This window comes from Scyliorhinus torazame, chromosome 16 (assembly GCF_047496885.1).
Source record: "Scyliorhinus torazame isolate Kashiwa2021f chromosome 16, sScyTor2.1, whole genome shotgun sequence".
Taxonomy (NCBI): domain Eukaryota; kingdom Metazoa; phylum Chordata; class Chondrichthyes; order Carcharhiniformes; family Scyliorhinidae; genus Scyliorhinus; species Scyliorhinus torazame.
In genome coordinates, this window is record NC_092722.1 from 2216539 (window position 1) to 2238942 (window position 22404).

Consider the following 22404-nt stretch of genomic DNA (forward strand, 5'->3'; position numbering starts at 1 on the left):
ATTTGGCCTCACTTCGCTTGGCGTGTTATTGGCGATGGACATGGAAAAGGGGAATATTATGTATCTGTGTAGCCCCAACCAATCTACAAGGTTACATCACCTATGCACAGGTGATGTTCTTCGCTGCCCCCATATACGAGGACATGGTATCGACTCATGGAAGGTCATCAAAGTTAAGGAGAATGCGGGAGTCATGAAGCAGCTGCACCGGTCCCGGCGATGGGAAGGGAACATTATATGGACATTGCCTTGTTTTTGGAATACATGTAAATTTGATTTTGGATGTGTTAAGAGTGGTGCAAGAAAGGTAATATCAGGCTGTCAGAAGAGCGTAGGAAGAGGCTATGAGGAAGTGAAAGGGACTAGAGAGAGGATGGGGCGTATGAGAAGGGAAGTACAGCTATAACGTAGGTTACCGGGAGATACACTTAAGTTAGTTAAAGGCCAAACTGAGGAAAACACGGGTAGTAAACCTTGGGAGCCCTCGGGGCAATAACCAAGGAGTTGTCTCAGCTACGGTTGTTTGCAATGCAGAACCGGTATGCTCTTGACTATCTTCTGGCCCGTGAGGGTGGGGTATGCGCCATAGTACAGGGCAAGTGTATTATGGGTGTTCAAGACTTGACCGCTAACATCACTAAATTTATGGATCGCATACGGGATCACTTGGACGGGATGCAGGATCCTGGCTCTTGGGGTAACTGGGGATTTGGGGGATGGAAGGACTGGTTGATAAATATGGCCATGTATCTAGTGGTAGCTATCGGCTGCATCTTTGTGGGCCTGGCCATCCTTAAATGTGTGATGGGTAGAATGCGGGGTGCACTGGATCAGATCACCACCCCAATCACCGGCCAAAAAAATTTAACTGTTAAAATCCATGAGGGTGAAGCAGATGAAGGGGGGCTAAGACAGGAATTGGCAATGCAGCGACGAATCTTTTTAGATGAGGAACCGTAGCTATAGATTGGATAGTTCGGTTATCATGGAATGATAAAAGGAGGGAATGACGAATGTGATATAAAATAGTTACTTTAGAGATACTAGTTAATGTAATGTAGAAATAAGCCACTTTGATTTTTGCAGTTAGGGACAAAGGAATTTGGGACCGCATGGAAAAAGCAGGAAGAGGTGTGTCTATAAGAGTGAGGATGCATTGATAGGGGCCAGAGAAAGGGATTGGAAGTGAGCCAATCAGAATGGATTAAACAGGTCAGGAGGGACCTAGGCTGACCTATGTCCGTCGAGTATGTGAAACTTGATACCATTTGAACTGATTTTGCAGAGATTCCTTTGTCTGTTAGTTCAGTCGTTTTCTGGAGTGTAAGAGGCAGGACGTCCTGTTACATTCTGTAAGATGATAAAGCTTGCAAGCTAAATAAATAACTTCTGTTTACGTGCGAATCCGTCTCAACTTTTATTGAGGCCAGACTGACAGAGAAAGAAAATAGGAGATCAACAACAACAGTTAGTCAGTAGTTCCTGCCAGGTGGCATTTTCAGAGGGAATCTGCCAGAAGCCTGCAGATCCTAGAAGGAAGAGGAGCCGTGTTTCTCCCTCTCTCGGCTGCTGGTTGCCTGCTGCCTCTGTGAGTCCGCAGTGAAGATTATTACAAACTGAAGGAAAAGAAAGTACCCAACTGAAGGCCTAAGCTTGAGAAAGAAACTAACTGGAAGGCATCCATCTGAATGAAAAATGCAGATTCTTTTATTTTATTAATATTCCTCTTCCCTCGCTACCACCCTTTCCCTCTGTGTTGTTTGTCTGTAGGGTCGTTTTGCCTATTTAATTATAATTACTGCTAATACTGAAAGGTTACTCTAGTTACAATTTTACAAATCTGGGGCGAGATTCTCCGACCCGCCGGGGGCTGGCGTGAATTCCGCCCCCGCCGGTTGCCGTAGTCTCCGGCACCGGTGATTCGGCGGGGGCGGGAATCGCGCCTCGCCTCGCCCCCCCCCCCTGTGCGATTCTCCGGCCCGGATGGGCCGAAGTCCCGCCGCTAAAATGCCTGTCCCGCCAGCGTAGATTAAACCACCTACCTTACCGGCGGGACAAGGCGGCGCGGGCGGGCTCCAGGGTCCTGGGGGGGGGGGGGCGCGGGGCGATCTGACCCCGGGGGGTGCCCCCACGGTGGCCTGGCCGGCGATCGGGGCCCACTGATCCGCAGGCGGGCTTGTGCCGTGGGGGCACTCTTTCCCTTCCGCCTCCGCCACGGTCTCCACCATGGCGGAGGCAGAAGAGACTCGCTCCACTGCGCATGCGCGGGAAACTGTCAGCGGCCACTGACGCTCCCGCGCATGCGCCGCCTGGAGAAGTCATTTCCGCGCCAGCTGGCGGGGCACCAAAGGCCTTTTCCGCCAGCTGGCAGGGCAGAAATTCGTCCGGCGCCGACCTAGCCCCTTAAGGTTGGGGCTCGGCCCCCAAAGATGCGGAGCATTCCGCACCTTTGGGGCAGCGTGATGCCCATCTGCTTTGCGCCGTTTTGGGCGCCAGTCGGCGGACATCGCGCCGTTTCCAGAGAATTTTGCCCCTGGTGATTGTGGTCAATTTAACTCAACCAAGGCCTCAGGTACGAACACAAAATCTAATTTCACCTGTGTTGCGACTCATGTCAAGTGGGGCTGAAATTGATCATGGAGGAGCCCAGGGTGTTGTAACATAATTATCTTTATTATTGTCACAAGTAGGCTTACATTAACACTGCAATGATGTTACTGTGAAAAGCCCCCAGTCGCCACATTCCGGCGCCTGTTCGGGTACACAGGGGGAGAATTCAGAACGTCCAATTCACCTAACAGCACGTCTTTGGACTGTGGGAGGAAACCGGAGCACCCGGAGGAAACCCACGCACACACGGGGAGAACGTGCAGACTCCGCACAGACAGTGACCCAAGCCAGGAATCGAACCTAGGACCCTGGAGCTGTGAAGCAACAGTGCTAACCACTGTGCTACCATGCCACCCATAATGAATCAATGCGTACTCAGTGCAAAGTAATGTTGTCGTGAAAAACTAGGAGGTCACGACAAGCTGACCACTCATCCTACCCATGATTCCAGAGCATAGCCATCTCGTCCTAACAGACTAAGAACACAGGGCAACAGTTCAAATCCCACCATATCAAGTTAGGAAATTTAATTTGGGTAGGTGATGTCTATGAAGATACTGGATCCAACGAGCTCAGTAACATCCTTCTGGGAGGGGACCTACTCCAGCTCCTGGGCCTGGTATTCGTGCAACATTAGTCCAAAGCTGTGTGCTTGCCTTTATAATTTCCCACTGCCTGAGGTAATTAGAAAATGTCCATAAATACGGAGTTGTTAGGTGTTCCAAGAGAAAATGGAAAAAAAAGCCAGCTCCTCAGGAAATAGCCATTCCTTGGTGGAACTATTCTATTCACCTCACTCCCGTGCTCGTTCCCCCATTCCCTTCGAAATATGTTTCCAATCCCCTTTGATAGTTATTATTGTATCTGTTTCTAGCATCCGTTCAGTCTTCGCTATACAAGGTCATAACTTGTTTGGATATTTCTTACCCTCTAAAGGGTATCCCAGCTTACTGACTCTCCGACTACTGGAAACAATTCCTCCTCATTTACTTTATTAAAATCCTTCATAATTTTGAAAGCCTCAAATAAATCTCCTCTTAACCATTTATATTTATAAGGGAATAACACCAGTTTTATTAATCAGTCTCTCCACAAATAAAGTCACAGGCCACTGGTATTAGTCGAGTAAATCACCTGCACACCTTCTCCAATCACTTCACATTCTTCCTAAACTGTGATCAGAATTGGACACAACAGTCGTGCTGGGGCACAAGCAACGATTTCAAAAGCATAACTTGCTTGGATTTAAAGCACAAAATCCCATGTGATTTTAAATAACCTTATCAACTTGCCCAGCCACTCTAGAACGTTTCTGCTGTTCCAGTGAGGAAATGCCTCCCTTCCACTTAATACCTGCCTAAAGCGATAGCATTAAAAACTGCTCACTGCTGGAGGTCCACGTGCTGTTACTCTGCAGTGAGACATTCCTGAGTGACCCTTCGACAACATAAACAAGCATGGCCACTTTTGTGAGGGACACGAAGAATCCAGCACAAGTTTCAAGGATATAAAGAAATAACATTTATTTACAATAACATATATATATACACATTATACAGGGAGTCTGCTAATGATTTATCCGTGCCCCCCCCCCCCTCTCATTGGGGAAGCTCATACTCCCACAGGATTGTGGGATTGTCATTAGTCCCCAGCCAATGGTAAGCAGGCAGGTTATAACATCTACCAAATCTATTTATTGCACATTCACAAAGTGTCCCATATGTAGAATCCCTGAAGCGTTCTCAGTAGCTCATTTCCTCATTCATGTAATTTTCCAGAAGATGTTTATATCTGGTAAAAATGGAGGTTCACAGTCATCTTACTTGCACTAAGTTTGATACTTGGTAATCTGGTGCAACACTGGTATAAAGATTGATTTTCACTGACTAAACAGTCAACATTTTAACAAATGCTAATGAACTACAATCTGAAATTGACATTTTTGGTAGCTTAATTTATTGTTTATTTATAGCATGTACAGTATATTTATGGATATTATATCTACCTTGATTTGGATGCCAAGAACGGAAAACGTCCTATTTCCCAATGTTAGTATTGTTCACTACTAACCAAATTAACCCATTTTAACCATTAATCTACAGAACATACCTCCTCTGCGTTGCTCAGCCAGAGAACTTGTCCATTGACATGACGGCCAACCTACTATGGAATCATCTGTGGAACATTTACCACATTAACAATTTCAATAACTGAATGTCTCTTACAGGAAAAAAAATCATTGTCAAGGCCAAAACCAAGTGAAATTCACTTCAACAGCTTTTAAATATTCTGGACAGTACTTGGGACATCACAAGGCTGTGAGAAAACAGGATAAAAACACAAGTCCTTTTTTATTATTAGTTCTTTTGGTAAATATACAACACAGGGCGATTAGGGGCTTTTCACAGTAACTTCATTGAAGCCTTCTTGTGACAATAAGTGATTATTACTATTAAGAGCTATACTGGCCAGGCACGGTGTCAAGGTTAATCTCAGGGTAATTCAGCACAACTGTCCTGAGGCAAAGGAGAGGATTAGTTCGGGAAAGTTCTCATTTGGACTGTTCCAAATAATTACAGATGTGGGTGTGAGGGGACCACAAAATGGACTTGATCATGATCCCAGTGCTCAAACAGCTGATTGAGTCTTAATTTAACATGTTTCATACAAAGACGTCAGGATGTAAATTAAAATAATGCTGGTCCAAAAAACACCTAGGTTTTGAGATGGACTCTGAAGATTATTCTTGGGAATTCAGACAAGAACCATTGAATGGTCTCCCAGAAGTCTGGACTCGTACAATTTCAGGGTCCATAGTGGTTAGCACAATTGCTTCACAGCTCCAGGGTCCCAGGTTCGATTCCCGGCTTGGGTCACTGGCTGTGCGGAGTCTGCACATCCTCCCCGTGTGTGCGTGGGTTTCCTCTGGGTGCTCTGGTTTCCTCCCACAGTCCAAAGATGTGCAGGTTAGGTGGATTGGCCATGATAAATTGCCCTTAGTGTCCAAAATTGCCCTTAGTGTTGGGCGGGGTTACTGTGTTTATGGGGATAGGGTGGAGGTGTTGACCTTGGGTAGGGTGCTCTTTCCAAGATCCGGTGCAGACTCGATGGGCCAAATGGCCTCCTTCTGCACTGTAAATTCTATGATTCTATGATCAACGATCTGGCTAACTGAGCTTTTGAGTTTAATGGCTCCACACCTACTCTTCTCAAAGAGAATTCCAAAGATAAATAACCACCTACTCGAAGCAATCACTGTGGTAGCAAACGGCTACTTCTAGCTATCTGCACAAGATCACCTTGTTCCTCTACAGAGAGATATTTCACCATATTCCTCCTACCAAAATGAACCAGCTCACACTTTCTGTACTAAAATTTCATTTACAATTTATCCACCCAGTAACCCATTTAGGTCTGAATGCAGTTCTGAACATTATTAGTTATAATCTCCAAATGTTATCATAGCTTCAATTTCTGAGTCTAAGTCACCTATATACACACACATGAACAACACTAGGACATTAGTTTGGATTTCAGGCTCGTCTGAAAAACCAGCCTCAACTCCTTCCTGGTCTTTTCTGTCTTGTACCTATCCTTCAATCCATTCTGCTCCTCGTCTCTGGCACTGACATTTAAATATACACAGGCACCACTATCTAACAAAACAAGTTCCCCTATTACTGCATTTAAGACACAGTGCTCAAAGCTTTAACTTCCACCAAAGAGGAAACCCTGAACTTTTTACACAGAATGTTAACTAAATATTGTTAACTGCCCAGGAGTTTTAACATTGCATTACTCCCAGTGATGGTTTATTTCAGGGTCCAATCAACTAAATAGAATAACATAAATTAACTGAGGGACAAATTAAAAGGGGCCACTCCCGGTATGGACAAGGCCCCAAAATAACAAAGAGCAAGGGAAACTTATCAAGATCAAATCATAATGTGAAAAGAGGGGTCAATGAAGCAATCCAACACCTGTGGTACCCACCAAGCATGGAAGGCCTCGAGATTGCCTGTGGACGCTGCATGCTCCCTCTCCAGGAACACCTGGCCACGAACGAAGGCGTGAATGAGGGACAGGCAGTCCGGTTGGACGACCGCCTCGGTCGCCCAGTGCCTGGACCTGTTATTGGCGAGCGTCACCAGGAGCAGGTTCACGAGGAGGTCCTCCGCCTCCCCGCACCTCTCCAAACCGGATGCCCGTAGATCAGAAGCGTGGGGCTGAAGTGCAAACAAAACCTTAACAGCAATATTGTCAAGAAACCAAAAAAGAGCGCAACCTAGGACACACAACATAGACGTGGCTCACAGACTCCACAAGGCCGCAAAATGGCTGGTTTCTGGAGAGTCTGTGAGACGGTGCAGACGGTGATTACATGGTGCTGCTGCGTGCGTCACCCTCCACCCCAGGTCCCCAAGCTTTACGGGGTGGACACCTCCATAGAGGGACCTCCAGTGGGGACCTCTGCTGCCGGACAGCAATGAGGCACGTCCGTACATTGGGTGAGGACAAAGAGGTGGAAGGTGTGAGCAGCAGGCCGTACAGGTAACACCTCCGTGCAGTGCGAAAAGGCACAAGGGTATTTCTGTGAGGCGGCTGGGGTTGTGGGGCAATGGCGCCCGAAGGAGGTTTCAGGCCCTGGGGCCGATGTGGAATTCCGTCCAAGCAGTGGTCCAATCAGATGGGATGCCATCACTCATCTGCACCGCCTCAAGACAGAGTACGCTCTCGGGTCCGAACACGACCATTTTGAGGCTTGAATTGCCTCGGCCGTACACTGGACAGACACCGCTCCGCGCTCAACAAGCTCACAGAGGGTCATCAAGCCCACTCCTCCACCACCCAGCATGTCCCTGATCCTGGTCAAGCCGGCCACAGCCCTCCGCTCTGCCAGCTATCTGAATGGATATTGGCGGAGGTGTGGATTCCTGAGCAGCGGCTCCCTAACGATAGCCACTACTCCTGACAGGGGAGCTGCGGCGCGGGGTGATCATGCTCCAGACTTTGAGAAGATACTGGTACTAGACGGGCAGCGCCAGCAAGACATTCTGAAGACCCTGTTCGTCAATGAACAGGAGCTGCACGTCGTAGTTCAGGCAGTGCACCTGATGGAAGAAATGTGTTGCCAGGGCTCACTATCTCAAGGTGAGGAGGCTCGATGTACAGGTATCACTGCAGAGTCTGAAGGTGGAAAGTCACCACCTGGGTGTGAAGGCACACCAGCGCCTGACTACGCTGCCCAAGCAGAAGGCGCAAGACCTCCATAGCAACCCAGTGCAATCTCTTGTCCCAAAAGACAGTTCTCTGGATGTGTGAGACAATGTCAGGAGTGGCCAGCTGGTACCACAACATGGAGGCAACCAGCTGGTTTATGAGCAGTCCTGTCCAGCGTCCCAGGTGAGCGGTGACCTTGGCCTCCAACTCCTGCCAGTTTGCCAGCCAGGCTTCCTCAGCCGGGCAAAGATCCTCTCAAGTAGAGGATGCTGGTCCTGCTCCAGCTGAAGGGCCTGAGCTCCTCTGGGAGGGGGTCCATCTGCTACGGACTGACCAGGAGTCTGGAACATTTGATCCTATTGAAACTCTAAAAATCAGGAGCTACAGGTGAACACACTTCAAGTTTGAGACTGAAGTCAAGCTGAACTCCAGCCTGGAAGCAAAAACAAAACTTTGCTTTGAAGCAATTATAAGTTATTTAAAAGCCAAATTGAAGCCATTTAAGAACTAAACCTCAGGCATTAATAAGAGGGCAGCTCCCTAATCAATAATTGAACGACAATGAAAATCAGCTGATGACATTCAATCAACTTAATTGAATAATTACCCACTTACTATTATCTCCTAATTAAGGTCTGCAGTGTAACTTGCTCCAAGGTCACATTTATAAAGCCCAGCTCCGAGGAATGTTTTGCAAGTTAACAACCCAAGTTTAAAACCATCCATAGAAACCATTGGGGGCGATTCTCCAAAATGGAGGCTAAGTGTTCGCGCCGGCGTGAAACGGGCGTGGGGACGACCGATTCTGTCCCCCACAGAGGGCCAGTACGGCGCTGGAGCGGTTCACGCCGCTCCAGCCTCCCTTCCCGGCTCCAAATGGGCGCCGTGCCAACCTGCGCATGCGCGGGGGACTTCTTCACCGCGCCGGCCTCGACGCAACATGGCATGGGGGTTCAGGGGCCGGCCGCGCAACAAAGTAGGCCCGGGGGGGGGAGACCGTCCCGCCGATTGGGGGGCCCCGATCGTGGGCCAGACCCCATCGGAGGTCCCCCCCCCCCCAGGTGAAGGAGCGCTTTTCCCCACCCCACAGGCCGCCCCTGACCCTTCGCGCAGAGTTTCCGCCGGCAGCGACCAGGGGTGAACGGCGCCGGCGGGACTCTGCTCTTGCCGCTCGGCCCATTCGGGCCGGAGAATCGGCGGCCCTGCCGATTCCGATGCGCGGCGCAAATGGCGCTGATTCTCCGCACCTCGGAGAATCGCGTGCGGGCGTCGGGGCGCGGTTGCGGCGATTCTCCGGGCCGGCGCGGGGCTCGGAGAATCGCGCCCCATGAGTTTGTGGTCATGACTAACAGTCAGTATGAGTTGCTGTGTGTGGAGCTGACAGTCCAATCTTTATCCCAGTCACTGAACTGTCCCTCTTCTCTATTGAATAATTTTCCTGAGTGAAGATCAGGACAATTCAGTTTTTATGCTCCATTCTGATTTGGGATCATTGGAATTGCATAAAACACAGGAAGCTGGCGCACAGGGCAGCGGGTAATCAGGGAGGCTAATAGAACCTTGGCTCTTATTTCAAGGGGGCTGGAGTAAGAGTCGGGAAGTCTTGCTGCAGCTGTACAAGGTTCTGGTGAGACCACATCTGGAGCAGTGTGAGCAGATTTGGTCCCTTATTTAAGGAAAGAGACTGTGCACGATTCAGTGGACAGAAGTGTTCGCTGGGGTGTTTCTCGGAAGCTGCAACTCGGGGAGTCACCCCGCTATCCAGCCACAGTTGTTTGGGCCTGGGGAGTTGCTCCTCGCCGAGGCCACACTCCGAGATAGTTCCTGCTGCCCAGATCAGCTTGCTGAATGGAATGGCTGAACGCAGATTGGGGCGCCATTTTGATCGGCAGCCCAGATCTCCCTCCCCCACCCCCGACCCCCCACCCCCAGCATTATCAACCCTTTATTCACGCCACGAAACGTGTAGAAACACCTGCGAACCCCTCCTCAAGCTCACTCCAATTGGCAATGTCCACCCGAGCCTGACCCCTGGCAGTGCCAACCTGACAGCCATGCACACCGGCACGGCTAGCCTGTACCCCTTCCACCCTGGCAGAGCCCCTGGCACCCTGGAAATGCCACCCAGGTGCCCCAACAGTGCCAGAGTGACAGCCAGTGTGCCTGGATGACTGGTAGGGAGCCAGACTGGCAGTGCCAAGGCACCCAGGTGCCAGGGGGTACCAGGGTATTACCCTTCCCTGTCCCAACCACCCAGGTGCCGTTATGCCTGGTCTATATTTGTGTGCCAGTACTAAACATCAAGCTGACGAGGTGTCGCAGGCGCATTGACTGCTGGGCACCAGGTGAATCCGAGTCTGAGTCCTCATTAAATATGCTGATCTGGACCTCGTCCAGTGAGGGAGGGATCCGCGTGCCAGTCAGGTGACTTGCAATCAGCCTGGCACGGAACCTGATTTGGGGATCTCGAACGATTCACCCGCTGTGCCCGGATCCACACCGGGCACAACAGAGTGGCTGAATCGTGGCCATTATTTTATTGGAAGCGGTTCAGAGAAGGTTCACTGGGATGATCCCGGTATGGAGGGATTGTTTTATGAGCAAAGATTAAACAGGTTGGGACTCTACTCAGTGGAATTTAGAAGAATGAGAGGTGGTCTCATTGAAATATCTCAGATTCTTACGGGGCTGACAGGGTGAATGCTGAGAGGATGTTTCACCTCGTGGGAGAGTCTAGGCCCAGAAGACATGGGGCGGAATTCTCCTGTCACCGACCCCGAAATCGCGTTTGGCGATCGGCCGGAGAATCCGCGTTTCTGACCGAACCGGGGGTGGCGCCGCTTTCGTGATGCACTGCCCCCCACCAAAGCTGCGTACACTGGGAGTCCCGGCAGCCTGGGTCTGCGTATGCTGGGAGTCCCGACAGCCTGGGTCTGTGTACGCTGGGAGTCCCGACAGCCTGGGTCTGTGTACGCTGGGAGTCCCGGCAGCCTGGGTCTGCGTACGCTGGGAGCCCCGACAGCCTGGGTCTGCGTACGCTGGAAGTCCCGACAGCCTGGGTCTGCGTACGCTGGGAGTCCCGGCAGCCTGGGTCTGCGTACGCTGGGAGTCCCGACAGCCTGGGTCTGCGTATGCTGGGAGTCCCGACAGCCTGGGTCTGCGTACGCTGGGAGTCCCGACAGCCTGGGTCTGCATACACTGGGAGTCCCGACAGCTTGGGTCTGCGTACGCTGGGAGTCCCGACAGCCTGGGTCTGCATACACTGGGAGTCCCGACAGCTTGGGTCTGCGTACGCTGGTAGTCCCGACAGCCTGGGTCTGCGTACGCTGGGAGTTCCGACAGCCTGGGTCTGCGTACACTGGTAGTCCCAACAGCCTGGGTCTGTGTACGTTGGGAGTCCCGACAGCCTGGGTCTGTGTACGTTGGGAGTCCCGGCAGCCTGGGTCTGCGTACGCTGGGAGTCCCGAGAGCCTGGGTCTGCATACGCTGGGAGTCCCGACAGCCTGGGTCTGCGTACGTTGGGAGTCCCGACAGCCTGGGTCTGCGTACGCTGGGAGTCCCGACAGCCTGGGTCTGCGTACGCTGGGAGTCCCAACAGCCTGGGTCTGCGTACGCTGGGAGTCCCGACAGCCTGGGTCTGCGTACGCTGGGAGTCCCAACAGCCTGGGTCTGCGTACGCTGGGAGTCCCGAGAGCCTGGGTCTGCGTACGCTGGGAGTCCCGACAGCCTGGGTCTGCGTACGCTGGGAGTCCCAACAGCCTGGGTCTGCGTACGCTGGGAGTCCCGACAGCCTGGGTCTGCGTACGCTGGGAGTCCCAACAGCCTGGGTCTGCGTACGCTGGGAGTCCCGAGAGCCTGGGTCTGCGTACGCTGGGAGTCCCAACAGCCTGGGTCTGCGTACGCTGGGAGTCCCGAGAGCCTGGGTCTGCGTACGCTGGGAGTCCCGACAGCCTGGGTCTGCGTACGCTGGGAGTCCCAACAGCCTGGGTCTGCGTACGCTGGGAGTCCCGAGAGCCTGGGTCTGCGTACGCTGGGAGTCCCAACAGCCTGGGTCTGCGTACGCTGGGAGTCCCGACAGCCTGGGTCTGTGTACGCTGGGAATCCCGACAGCCTGGGTCTGCGTACGCTGGGAGTCCCGACAGCCTGGGTCTGCATACACTGGGAGTCCCGACAGCCTGGGTCTGCATACACTGGGAGTCCCGACAGCCTGGGTCTGCGTACGCTGGGAGTCCCGACAGCCTGGGTCTGCGTACGCTGGGAGTCCCGACAGCCTGGGTCTCTCATGGTATTTCTTTCTGGGAACTCGGCATGGTGGCTGCGGACTCAGTACAGTTGCGCCAGACTCGGGGGAGGGCGGATCCGCGGGCAGAGGGTGCTTTGTCAGGTCCTGGGGGCACTGTTGGGGGGTGACCCGGGGCTTGCGGGTCAGCCAAAGGGGAGGTAGTATGCGCGGCCACAGACCCGGCGATTCTCTAGCCCGTATCGGCAGTGAGAGCCGGGTGCTCTACGCTGCCGTCATGCTAGCCCCCGGCCAAACGGAGGATCGGTGGCCATTTTGCGCCAAACGTTCGGTCATAAGACGCCACCGTTCCCACACCAGCGCAGGACATAGCTTGGAAATCGGAGAATCCAGACCATGAGGCGCGTTTCTCCGATCCCCCGCCGGGTCGGAGAATCACCGGGGGCTGGCGTGAATATCGCCCCCGTCGTGTCCCGAATTCTCCGACACCAGAGAATCGATGGGGGCGGGAATCGCGCCGCGTCGGTTGGCGGGCTCCCCCCGGCGATTCTCCGCCCCGCGATGGGCCGTGGTCCCGCCGCTGTCAACCTTCGGCAGCCGGCGTGGATTGAACCACCTACCTTACCGGCAGGGGCAGACGGCGCGGGCGGGCTCCGGGGTCCTGGGGGGGGGCGCGGGGCGATCTGGCCCCGCGGGATGCCCCCACGGTGGCTTGGCCCGCGATCGGGGCCCACCGATCCGCGGGCGGGCCTGTGCCGTGGGGGCACTCTTTTTCTTCCGCCTTCGCCATGGTCTTCACTATGGCGGAGGCAGAAGAGACCCCCTCCACTGCGCATGCGCGGGGATGCCGTGAGCGTCCGCTGATGCTCCTGCGCCTGCGTCGCCCGGCTAAGTCCTTTCGGCGCCGGCTGGCGTGGTGCCAAAGGCCTTTCCCGCCAGCCGGCGGGGCGGAAATCACTCCGGCGCGGGCCTAGCCCCTCAAGGTAAGAGCTTGGCCCCTAAAGGTGCGGAGAATTCCGGGTAGGGGAGAATCCCGGCCCGTAGTCTCAGAATGCCCAAATCGATGATGTAGACATTGAAATTAGATTATGTACTTCATAACAGAAATACCTGTACTCTAAAAGATTTTGGCAATGATTTGTCTAACATTTACAATGCACTTTGTTGCTATTTTCAATGCTCAGCGTCCCAGTTGTGAGATTGGATCTGAGCTGATATGATTGGACTCAGTTGGAATTTATCATTTATATTATTTATTACTGGTAGAGCAGATATACATTAAGACCATCTCCTTTTCATTTATTTTCCTTGTTCCAGTTTGTTTATTCGATGAAGAAGGTAATGTTTAATTAATTATTGGGATGTGGGTGTCGCTGGCTGGCCTTCGAGCTTCCCCGCGCAGGGGCGGGATTCTCTGCCAGCGGGATGCTCTGTTTTACCGGCAGCCGGGGGTTTCCCGACGGCGTGGGGCTGCCCCACACTGGGAACCACATTGATCAGCAGGTGAAACGGAGCATCCCGCTGGTGGGTCGAGGCAGAAATGTGACGGGGCGGGAAATCCACCCCCCCGTTCTTCGGCTACCCACAGTACAGTTGAAGTGACTGAGTTGACTTCTCCCAGAATCCTCTTCTGCAGCCTCGCAGTGCCAAGAAACACACGGTTATTCAGAGCGACTCGTGTTGTATAAGGGGCCTGAATGGGGGAGTGTCGCTGAGGCTGCACATATCCCTGTTTTGTACAGTGGGGAGCAGCTCCCCAGTGTAGCAAGAGATCGGGACGCCATTTTTAAATGCTGTCCCGATGTCCGAGGGTCCCGAAATGACCCCCGTCCCTCCCCCAGCCTGAACGCACAATGGGAGGATCTACGCCCAGCCCCCCCCCCCCACCCCCCACCCCCCCCCAACAATCAAACCAGGTACCCCCAGCCAGATCGTGTCAGCTTGGCACATTGGCATTGCCACATGGACACCTTGACTGTGTCAGGCTGGCAGCCAGGTGGCACTGCCAGGGTGCCCCGGTGGCACCACCCTGCCCAAAGGGCATGCAGCTGGGGGCCTCGGACCCTCTGGAGAGACCCCCCACGAGTGCCGTTCTGTCAGGTCCCGGTTTGTGGAGACCAGTGCTGAACAGCGCTCGCCCGAGGTCCGAGGCGAGGGGGATGCATCCCAAAGCCTCAGGTACCTCGGGAATCTGCACATTAAAGTGAAGCTACAGATCTACCAAAAAGTGATCCCGCGAGGCATTGCGAGCCGGGTCGGTCCCGGGACCGGGGGTCTCAGTGGGCTAGACAGCTGGTTTGTGATGTCCAACAAGGCCGGCAGCATGGGTTCAATTCCCATACCAGCTTACCCGAACAGGCACCGGAATGTGGCGACTAGGGGCTTTTCACAGTAACTTCATCCTTGTGACAATAAAAGGTTATTATTATTATTAACTTTATAAAGTATGCAGACGGTACAGAACTTGGCAAAATAGCAGATACAGAAGCAGGATGTCATCGAGACGGTGGTGAAATGGGCAACGCACGGAGTTGAATTCAGAGAAATGTGACCTGATGCACTTTGGGTGGATTAATATGGAGATACAGAATACCGTAAATGACATGAGTGTGAAAAGTCGACATGAGCAGAGGGACCTTGGTGTCCGTATACATAAATCCTGAACTGGAGCAAGCAGGGTAAGTTTATCAGGAGGTTACAAAAGCTTGTGGGTTACTTGACTTTATAAATAGAAGAAATGAATACAAAAGTACAGAAGCCAGGCTGGAACTTGGTAAATTACTGAATAAATCTCACGGGGAGTATTGCAGACAATTCTGCTCACCACACTTCAGGGAAGATGCATACAACAACAACCTGCATTTCAATAGTGCTTATAGCATGGTAAAATTGGCCCAAGACATTTCACTGGAGTGTTACCGAACAAAATCTGACCCAGAGCCAGATACGTCTGTGTTAGGTCAGATGACAAAAGGAGTGATTTAAAGGTTGAAAGTAAAATCGAGAGATGCAGAGGTTTTGGGGGTGGGGGGGGAATTTCTAAGCTCTGGGCCAAGGATGCACAAGGGGCCAACACTGGAGGAGCACGGATATCTTGTTGGAGGGTTGTGAGGCTGCAGAAGGTTATAGAGATTGGGAGGGACGAATCCTTGGAGAGATTTGAAAAGAAGATGACATTTTTCAAATCAAGGCATTGTTTACACATCTTAGAATGGTTCAAGAGGAGGTTTACCAGGATATGGCCGGCAATTCTTCAGCTAGGAGGAGAGTTTAGGAAAGTTAAAAGACATGGAACAGAGTGGTCAACATATGATCGAATGGAGGTTTTCAAGATGATCTGTAGTTCTGATAGAATAGATAGAGTAAGCTATTCTCACTGATGAGTGGAATGCTCAACACAAAAATAGTGAATCGTGATTCCATAAAGAGTTTCACAAGGGATCTGGAAAGGTACGGGGATGGCACAGTGGTTAGCACTGCTGCCTCACAGCGCCAGGGACCCGGGTTCAATTCCAGCCTCGGGTGACTGTGCGGAGTCTGCACGTTCTCCCCGTGTCTGCGTGGGTTTCCTCCGGGTGCTCCGGTTTCCTCCCACAGGATGTGCAGGTGAGGTGGATTGGCCATGATAAAATTGCCAAAAGGATGTGCAGGTTAGGTGGGTTGCAGGGTTATGGGAATAGGGCAGGAGAATGGGCCTAGGTAGGGTGCTCTTTCAGAGGGTTAGAGCAAACTCGATGGGCCAAATGGCCTCCTTCTGCACTGTATGATTCTATGATCAATGATGAGGTCAAAAAACAGGGGTGTGGGACAAAGCTTGACTCCTCTTTCAAGGAACCAGCACAGCACAATGGACTGAACGATCTCCCTAAATACTGTAATGTGATTCCATGTTGACTGAGGGGTAAATGTTGTCCAGGACACTGGGAATGGAAGCCCTTTTCTTCTTTGAAATAGCGGCACTTTATATCCACCCGATAAAGCAGCTGAGACACAAGTCTGACAAGTTTTCAGATTTTTGGCACTCAGCATTTATTTGAATGTCGTGCTTCAACTGAATCATTGGCACGACAGCAGCAGCTAAGTGAAAGCAGGAAGTTTCTATATTCATACAGCAACTATAATTATGTCAATTTATCTTCCTAGATTTTGTGCAACAATTGGCAGAATTTACTGTATTTCAGCAGAATTTCCGTTCATTCAGGAAGGTTAAAGTGATTATCACAGCAGCTCTAACATTTACTTCACGCTTGAATGTGATTTGAAGAAATCGATTTTTTGAATCTTTGTTGTCACATTGCTCAAAAAATTGACTTGTAAACTCAATATCGTGCTTTTTCAGGTCAATTTACAAATTCCTCCATTTAGTGCAATAATTACAAAGCACTTTCAGTCTCGGTGTTTGTACAGAATATCTCCACATTGATATGGGACATCTCTCCTTATCAAGGTGAAGTTCTTACAAACTAACCTGTTGTGCAGTAAATTCTCTTTTCAAGCTCCAGATGTTCATGGAGGCACATTGTCACCTTGCCGTGATCTCATTGATCTCATTGCTGTCGGATCATTTTCCAAGAAGCAAAGTATGGTGGGTGCTCACTCCAAACCCAAGCACTGGCTTCAAGATTCTCTCATTTAGAGCAGTTCTCATTTCTGTAGTGTCAGATGCGAACCTTCACATCAAGTTGAACTTCATCGTTCTCCACTCTTGCTTGACAACCAAGACTTGGTTTTGTGATAAATGGAGAAACATTTCCATTTGAAGGATGAAGAATCGACAGAACAAGCAATTGAACAGAGTTCAGGGGCGTCATTCTCCGACCCCCCGCCGGGTTGGAGAATCGTCGGGGGCTGCCGTGAATCCCGCCCCCGCCGGTTGCCGAAGTCTCCGGTACCGGATATTCGGCGGGGGCGGGAATCGGGCCGCGGCGGTTGGCGGGCCCCCCCCCCGCTGGATTCTCCGGCCTGGATGGGCCGAAGTCCCGCCGATAAATTGCCTGTCCCGCCGGCGTGGATTAAACCACCTTTTGAACGGCGGGACAAGGCGGCGCGGCGGGCTCCGGGGTCCTGGGGGGGGCCGCAGGGCGATCTGGCCCCGGGGGGTGGCCTGGCCCGCGATCGGGGTCCACCGATCCGCGGGGGGGCCTGTGCCATGGGGGCACTCTTTCCCTTCCGCCTCCGCCACGGTCTCCACCATGGCGGAGGCGGAAGAGATTCCCGCCACTGCGCATGCGCGGGAAACCTTCAGCGGCCGCTGACGCACCCGCGCATGCGCCGCCCGGAGATGTCATTTCCGCGCCAGCTGGCGGGTCAACAAAGGCCGTTTCCGCCAGCTGGCGGGGCGGAAATTCCTCCGGCGTCGGCCTAGCCCCTCAATGTTGGGGCTCGGCCCCCAAAGATGCCCGTCTGATTGGCGCCGTTTTGGGCGCCAGTTGGCGGACATCGCGCCGTTTCAGGAGAATTTCGCCCCAGATTGTGCACAAAAAAAACAAAGTTGTGAGCCCACAGTGATTTCTAAATAGTTATTTGGTCATTCCACTCTGTATTCTTCTTTCTCCCCATGAGATTTTGTATTCGAGCCATACAGTGCAGAAAAGGCCCTTCGGCCCGTCGAGTCTGCGTTAAACCCACAACCCAGCACTTGTCCCATATCCTTGAATGTGAGGGTGTTTCAGCTGCTCATCCAACTGCTTTTTAAAGGTTCTGAGGTCTCCAGCCTTCACTCCCTTCCCAGGCCGCGCATTCCAGATTCTCACCACCCCCTTAGCGAAATTTGTTTTTCTCAAATCCCCTTGAAACTATGCCTCCTTGTGACTGACCCCTCGGCCAAGGGAAAGAGCTGCTTCCTATCTACCCTGTCCAAACCCCTCATAATCTTATAGACCTCAATAATCACCCCCTCAACCATCTCTGCTCCAAAGAAAACAATCCAAGATCGCAATGGCTGAATACTTCAACTCCCAGTACCCCAGCTTCCCATCAGTCATTACTATACATAATCAAAGCAAAATACTGCTGATTCTGGAAAACTGACATTAAAACAGAAAATGCTGGATAAACTCAGCAGGTCTGGCAGCATTTGTGGAAAGAGAAAAGTTAACATTTTGAGTCCATATGACTTTTTCATGACTATCTAGCTCTGGGATATTGACCAAGCTACAGGTTAATACTATTTCCCTTTCTTAGCCTCCATCAGGAGCGAGTAGAGGAGGCTAGATGGGCATGGGAACCAGCACACCTTCCATACAACAAGAATGGAACATCCGTCTTATTCTATCAAAACCAAAATATAGAATTTCCTTACACTTGGAGTGGTGAATGACTTCCTTCAGCACCGCAATAATCCTGTGATTCTGTGAAGCACTGGCTGGTATTTACTGATCACAATGACCTGTCGGCAGCATCATTTTTATTCTTTCACAGTATGTGTGCATTCTCGGTGCGGCCAGTGTTTACTGCCGATCCCTGATTGCCCTCAAGAAGGTGGCGGTGAGTCACTTTCTTGAAACTTTGCAGATTTTGACCCTTGGCGTCAAAAGGAGTTTCCAGATTTTCCTCTAAATGTCACAAATTAATGTTAAAATTATGCCCCTTATTTATTGATTAGAAAAAATGTTTCTCTGCATCCGTCCTCCCAAAATCTTTCAATACTTGAAACACTTTAATCAGATTTCCCACAATCCCCTATACTTTAGGAATACAAGCCAAGTTTTCACAACCTGTCCTCATAATGTAACTCCTTCGCATTCTCCAAGACCAACGTGCCGTTCATCATTCGATAAAATTAATACAGTGATAGACGAAGGGGACTTGTTTATTTTAATTATTTCAGGGGATGTGGGCATCGCTGGGCTGGCCCAGCATTTGTTACCCATCACTAATTGCCCCTGAACTGAGTGGCTTGCTCGGCCTTTTTAGAGGGCACTTTGAGTCAACCACATCACCGTGGATTTTGTGTCACATCTCGGCCAGACCAGGTAAGGATGGAAGATTTCCTTCTCTAAAGGATATTAGTGAACCAGATTTATACAACAATCAGTGATAGCTTCATAGTCACCATCACGGAGCTTTATATTCTACGTTTTATGAATTAAATTTAAATTTGAACCGGTGTCCCCAGAACATTTACCTGGGTCTCTGGACTGCCCGTCCAGTGAGATTTCCACTGAGCCACAGTCTCTCCAAAACCACATTTTGAATGTGGTGAAATCCCTAGGTCCAGATGAAATGTATCTTTGGCTGTTAATGGAATTAACAGGAGAGAGGATGGAAAGACATCCAACAAGGATTTGTTGAGGGAAGGTCATGCCTGACTGATTTGTTTGAGAAGGTAACAAGGAGGGTTGTTGAAGGTAAAGAGGCTGTGGTCCATTTGCACTTCGGTAAGACTCTTTGTAAAGTTCCACACGGCAGACTGGCCTTGAAAGTAAAAGCCTGTGGGACCCAAGGCAAAATGACAAGATGGATCCAAAATTGACTCGGAGGCAAAGCAAAGGCTCATGGGATGACGGCTGAGGGGTGTTTTTGTGACTGAAAGGCCTTTTCCACTGGGGTTCCACACAGCTCAGTAATGGGTGCCTTGCTTTTTGTGGTGTGTATCAATGATTTGGATTTGAATGTAGGGGGTATGATTAAAACATTTGCAGATGATAGAGCAGCACGGTAGCACAGTCCAAAGATGTGCAGGTTAGGTGGATTGGCCATGATAAATTGCCCCTTAGTGTCTAAAAAGGTTAGGTGGGGTTACTGGGTTACGGGGATAGGGTGGAGACGTGGGCCTAAGTGGGGTGCTCTTTCCAAGAGCCGGTGCAGACTCGATAGGCCGAATGGCCTCCTTCTGCACTGTAAATTCGATGATAAAGAAGTTGTGTGTGTGTGGTTGACAGTGGGGAAGATATTTGTGGCAGAACACTGTCAAATAGAATTCAATCCCGAGATGTGAGAGGTTAGGGAAGGTTTACCGAAGATTCACAAGATAAAAAATACAAATGAGGGAATATTGATAAATACAGAAGGACCATGAAATGAATGTCCCTGATGATGACGTGACAGATAAATAAGATAGTTAAGAAGACATACAGAATACTTACGTTATTAACTGTGGCAGAGGATCTAAGAGTAGAGAGGTTGTGCTGGAACTCTGTAAAACACTGATTCGACCACAGCTGGATTACTGCAATGCAGTTCTGATCACCACACTGCAGAGATGCTGCGATTACACGAGAGAGGGTCTAGGAGAGATTTACCAGGATGTTACCAGGATTGAAGAATTTTAGTTCTGAGGAAAGATCGGATAGGCTGGGGTTATTTTCTTTGAAACAGGTGAGGCTGAGGGGAGATCTAATTGAAGAATGTAAAATCTGAAGGGTGTAAATAGGGTTAATCGGGTGATCCTAAACCCTTTGGTTGAGGGGTCCAGGGGCAAGGCTTGGAAGCAGGGCCTCCAGGGAACCCCATGGGGTGGGGGGTGGAGGGTTCCCGCTGTGTGGGGATCGCGGCGATGGTGGGGGTGGGGGTGGGAGGAGGGGGTTGGCACTGATGCCAGTAATTAATCCTTCACTTTCACTTTGAGATCAGTGCGCCTTTTTGCTCTTGCCGGTTTTATGAGGCCCCACAAAACACGCCCCCGCTTCTTTTTTGGCAAAGTGTCCACAAATCGGCGGAGGAAACATGGAGGAACTCGCTGGTATTCAGTCAGAACCCGACACTTTGTTGGGAAAATTCCACCCATAATAGATAGATCTAAATTCATTCACTGTCTTGTACTGAGGGGGGAACTGGTCTGCTGTGCAGCGTAACTGGGCTGCTGTGCAGTGTAACTGGGCTGCTGTGCAGCGTAACTGGGCTGCTGTGCAGCGTAACTGGTCTGCTGTGCAGCGTAACTGGGCTGCTGTGCAGTGTAACTGGGCTGCTGTGCAGTGTAACTGGTCTGCTGTGCAGAGTAACTGGGCTGCTGTGCAGCGTAACTGGGCTGCTGTGCAGCGTAACTGGGCTGCTGTGCAGTGTAACTGGTCTGCTGTGCAGCGTAACTGGTCTGCTGTGCAGCGTAACTGGGCTGCTGTGCAGCGTAACTGGGCTGCTGTGCAGCGTAACTGGGCTGCTGTGCAGAGTAACAGGTCTGCTGTGCAGCGTAACTGGGCTGCTGTGCAGCGTAACTGGGCTGCTGTGCAGCGTAACTGGGCTGCTGTGCAGAGTAACAGGTCTGCTGTGCAGCGTAACTGGGCTGCTGTGCAGCGTAACTGGTCTGCTGTGCAGAGTAACAGGTCTGCTGTGCAGCGTAACTGGGATGCTGTGCAGCGTAACTGGGCTGCTGTGCAGCGTAACTGGTCTGCTGTGCAGCGTAACTGGTCTGCTGTGCAGTGTAACTGGGCTGCTGTGCAGCGGAACTGGGCTGCTGTGCAGCGTAACTGGGCTGCTCTGCAGCGTAACTGGACTGCTGTGCAGCGTAACTGGGATGCTGTGCAGCGTAACTGAGCTGCTGTGCAGCGTAACTGGGCTGCTGTGCAGCGTAACTGGTCTGCTGTGCAGCGTAACTGGTCTGCTGTGCAGCGTAACTGGGCTGCTGTGCAGCGGAACTGGGCTGCTGTGCAGCGTAACTGGTCTGCTGTGCAGCGTAACTGGGCTGCTGTGCAGCGGAACTGGGCTGCTGTGCAGCGTAACTGGGCTGCTGTGCAGCGTAACTGGTCTGCTGTGCAGCGTAACTGGTCTGCTGTGCAGCGTAACTGGGCTGCTGTGCAGCGTAACTGGGCTGCTGTGCAGCGTAACTGGGCTGCTGTGCAGCGTAACTGGGCTGCTGTGCTGCCATAATCGAAGAGATCACCATAACTGACCTATCAACTCTAAAGGAAACAGGCAGAAAAGTGCACATTGCAGTGTCGCTGAAGTTAAACAAGCATGAAATGATTTGAAGAGTGCAGTTCAGAGGGCTTCCAGTGAACACATTATCCATTAGCGACGATGACAGTTACACTCCCTCTTGAAGTCTGTCAAAATCAACAGTCTATATGTAGTCAGGTGTAAGGGACAGCAAATAAAATCTAACCTCCAGTATATTGCCTTTCCCACTATTACAGAATTGTCTCTTCTGTCCAGTCAATTTGACAGACTGTTACATTTTATATTTTCAACAGAACATAGAACATAGAACGATACAGCGCAGTACAGGCCCTTCGGCTCACGATGTTGCACCAAAACAAAAGCCATCTAACCTACACTATGCCATTATCATCCATATGTTTATCCAATAAACTTTTAAATGCCCTCAATGTTGGCGAGTTCACTACTGTAGCAGGTAGGGCATTCCACGGCCTCACTACTCTTTGCGTAAAGAACCTACC

At 51.2% G+C, this 22404-nt stretch overlaps 1 protein-coding gene and 1 long non-coding RNA gene across 11 annotated transcripts in view; one reads left to right on the forward strand and one right to left on the reverse strand.

Annotated features, from left to right (window-relative positions):
* Window positions 1–22404, reverse strand: part of rap1gapa (RAP1 GTPase activating protein a) — an 809199-nt gene that overhangs the window by 528738 nt on the left and 258057 nt on the right. Inside the window, exon 1 of one of the 10 annotated variants that reach the window (XM_072477765.1) lies at window positions 18372–18452. The exons of the other annotated variants lie outside the window; for them this stretch is intronic. The gene's annotated coding sequence lies outside the window, so the exon portion shown is untranslated. Of the gene's footprint in view, window positions 1–18371; window positions 18453–22404 lie in introns of those variants that run through there. 10 annotated transcript variants of the gene reach the window in all.
* The window catches only part of LOC140392519 (uncharacterized), a 118748-nt gene continuing 115135 nt past the window's right edge, over window positions 18792–22404 (forward strand). The window contains exon 1 of the long non-coding RNA XR_011935385.1: window positions 18792–19044. This is a non-coding gene — a long non-coding RNA (uncharacterized lncRNA). The remainder of the gene's footprint in view (window positions 19045–22404) is intronic.